Source organism: Silene latifolia, chromosome 2 (assembly GCF_048544455.1).
Source record: "Silene latifolia isolate original U9 population chromosome 2, ASM4854445v1, whole genome shotgun sequence".
Lineage (NCBI taxonomy): Eukaryota > Viridiplantae > Streptophyta > Magnoliopsida > Caryophyllales > Caryophyllaceae > Silene > Silene latifolia.
The window spans coordinates 164,749,169-164,752,651 of record NC_133527.1 but is presented as its reverse complement, the minus strand read 5'-3'; the positions used below and the strand labels follow the sequence as shown (position 1 = coordinate 164,752,651).

The following is a 3,483-nucleotide window of genomic DNA, read 5'->3' as shown; positions in this document are numbered from 1 at the left end:
TGGGTTTTCTCATTTATTGGTGTAGAAATATTTTTATATCTTGATATGAATATGGATGTTCTTGTCTGATCAACAAGAGTATCACCGTTTCATTGAAAAGATACCTATATTTTCTTATAACTATAATTTCTCCTTCTAAGTTTCGAGGGCGAAACTTTTTAAAAGGAGGGGTGATTGTAACGCCCCGTAAATTTCGGACCGTTAATATATTTCGAAAATAATTAATTAATCAAGTAAAATTTGACAATAATGTATTTAAAGTAAAAATAATTCAAAGAAATATAATTTTATTATATTTTGAAGAAAAGTATTTATTTTGATAGTTTTGAAATGTTTAAAAATAGTTTAAACCGTGTAAAATCTTTTATTTCGAAATAAGGGCGTATCGGGGGGAAAATGACAATTCGTTTGAACGTTGGGTAAACGAATTTGGAAATGGGTCGTATGAATACTCAATTTTCTTGTAATCTCGTGTTTAAAAACTTTGGTCTTGACGGAATTTGCATTTGACTTACGGATTTAATTATTATCGAAACGAGTCAAAACCGACTCGTAAAAATCCCGACTAAAAATCCCGCACTTTCTCCTTTCCTCTTCCCTTTCCGCGGACCAGCCCCCTCCCTTTCCATTTTCTGTTTTTTTTTTCTTTCTTTCTTCTTCCTTAGCTTTCCAAAACACCATTTACATAAACCTTAAGATTTCAAGCTAAAAATCGTCACAATTTCTTCGTTACTTAGTCCGTTTTTCGCATAATTTACCTTTCCGGAATCCTCTCGTCGCGATCTACAACTTGGTATAATTTAATTTCAGTTTTCATTAAGTTGTTTTAAGACCAAAATTCGGTAATTTCGGTTTTTATGCTTAATTAGTGTGTTTTTATTGTCTAATTAGGTGAAGATTTGGAGGACGAGTTCGGGGACTCGTATATTGTAGAGGATAGCGGCTAGTTGTTGTTAGGGTTTCGGTTTTGAGGTGCTAATTGCTCATTTTCTAGCTTAAGGTAACATATTTCGAGTTACTCGACGGATTATCGTCACAATCTTTGTTGTTTTGGATGTTTTGTAATTTTTGGTTTAAGTAATAATTTTCACATGTTAAAATATGGTTGCATGCATGCTTAATTTATGCCTTTTGGTTAGTTTAAGTTAGGATATTAGTAATGGAACGATTAATTAATGATTAGATGATGTTAAAACGAGTTAAAATGAAGAAAAACGGAAAAAAAAAGAGAATAGGGTGACGGGCAAAGCAGGTCGGGGCAGGCCGTGGCAGGCCCACGGCTAGACCACGGCTAGCCCGGGTCGGTCCGTTGCTTGTTTCGTGGTTTTCCAAGCTTTGTTCATCATTTTAGGTTGATTAATGTTATGATTAGTATAAGTAACAAATGTGTAGTAATTTGAATTGAATCATTCTAGTAATAAAAAAAAATATGTTAATGGTAAAATTGTGCTTATATTAATAGTTATCACATGTTAGGATAGTTTACAAAATGAAATTGTAATTCATAGGCTCAAAATGAATTTTCTTAGCGATAATTGTAATGTTTTGTTGATTGTGCCAAAACCGAGCCTTAGTCCCTTTGGATCGATGCGATGTCGCTTAATTGAGTGATTGGTCACCGCAAATTTGACCCGCACTGTCGCAGGGCTGGGGTTGCGGGTAAAAATTCGGTTGAATGATTTAGATAATCGGCCTTTTTCTTGTTTTAGGCCATTTATCAAGCTTTAGTTCACATGTATAGCTTATTGAATTTAATAGCTTCTTATTTTGTAGTAATGGCCCTAGTTTCCCCTAAAGCCTTAAATATTGTTATAATTGCTAGGATTGGAAATTAGTATTGAATACTATTGAGGAACTGTTGGTTTATCTGCTGAATAGACAATATTATATAGCCTTTTACATGATAGAGTGTTAGAATTCATGTTGGTAAGTGGGACTTTTTGCCCTCTTATGGTTAAGTGGGTGTCTTAATTGACTTGTGTGGTGAGTCGTGTGTGGTGTGGGCTAAAGTATTCAAGCTGGGACTGGCTGGGATTAGGTCCTAGGTGAGTATTTCGGCCTTCATCATAGATAGGTCTTTATAGTCTCTGACGAGTATATGTTCACTGCTTGATAGCCTTTGTGTTCCTGACTAGTGGATTTATATCCAAGTTGGGGCATGACCTCAGGTACTTATTTTGATAGTATGGGGTCAGCTTAAGTACTAGCCAACCCTTCGGTGGTGTCCTTAGGGTACTCACTTCACTTTGTTTTAAAAAAAGTTGTGGGTCTTGGGTGCGGTGGTGTGTATCCGCATGTCTAGGTCTCAAGGAGATTTTAGGCTAGGGTTGTGTTGTCTCTTGGCCATGTTTTATTAATATTAACCGCTGAGCCAAGATACCGGTTCGATTACCTTCCCTACCTCGTGGTGTAGACTCGAGTTACAAAGTGACTATTGACCGTACTAAGAACTTATGCATGTCTTTGATATATTGCCCTTTCTTGTATGGTGATTTTATGAACTGTAATAGGTGAGATGTAAGCCGATTCTGATTGATAAAGTTTGGATTACTATTTGAATTATATGATTCACATGATAGTTTAGTTTGGTCAGTTTAGGGGTCATTTGTTAGAATACATGATAAGTAAATGGTTTATCAAATTGTTTACATGTTACATTAATTTTGACGATTCGTGGTCGGGGACTCAAGTTACTCCCCACCGAATTGTGGCTTTCGTGTTTGTATAAAATGCGATTGACAGGTTGTTGATGCTTTGTTGGGGGTCACAGACGAGCTAGTGAGCAAGGAACCTTGGACCTAGTTTTGGCTATTCTATTAGTAACCCTTTTATCCTTTGGTTTGTATATTATTTGAAGGGACATATGTCTCCCTTTTCTATTTTGGGTTTGTATCATTCTACTTTCTATTTAGCTATGGCAAAGTAGTTCATCAGCTTTTGCAGGGTTTTGGCACCCGCTTCTGGGAATGTTGGACTTCTTGAGTTGGATTGGTTGTGAATGGTTTAGTTAGAAAATTTTTTGAAATTGCAGGTTTTTGGATAGTTGAACCATTTACAAACATATCCTACCAGTTTTTCCGTAGAATTTACGCATTTAAGTATTTAGATAACGCTAATTTTTAAGGGTGTCACATAAATGACTAGTGCTTGAAAGGGATTGAAATTACTACTCATATCAACAAAGTGCACTTTCTTTTATGGTCATCCATGCGAAAGAACTCCAAAGTTAAGCGTGCTTGGCTGGGAGTAGTCTTAGGATGGGTGACCTCCTGGGAAGGTTTCCGGGATGCGCATGAGTGAGGACAAAATGTGCTGTAAAGGACCCGTGTTGATCTGTGGACCATGTACACAGCCTGGTGAGCTATCATAAGTAACCGCTCCCGACCCGGTTTGGGCCAGGCTGTTACATTGAACGACATCGAAAAATTAGGTGGTTTAGCCACTTGAATCACTCAATTCGGAGTCCGTATGAGTAAATGGCGT

The 3,483-nt window shown here is 36.8% G+C and overlaps 1 long non-coding RNA gene across 1 annotated transcript; it reads left to right on the top strand.

Moving 5' to 3' along the window:
• The first annotated feature begins 735 nt into the window (after nucleotides 1-735).
• On the top strand, nucleotides 736-2,933 carry LOC141630940 (uncharacterized). Its single transcript, XR_012537571.1, has 3 exons — nucleotides 736-793; nucleotides 892-1,000; nucleotides 2,743-2,933. It is a non-coding gene; the product is annotated as an uncharacterized LOC141630940 (long non-coding RNA).
• Nucleotides 2,934-3,483: the final 550 nt, after the last annotated feature.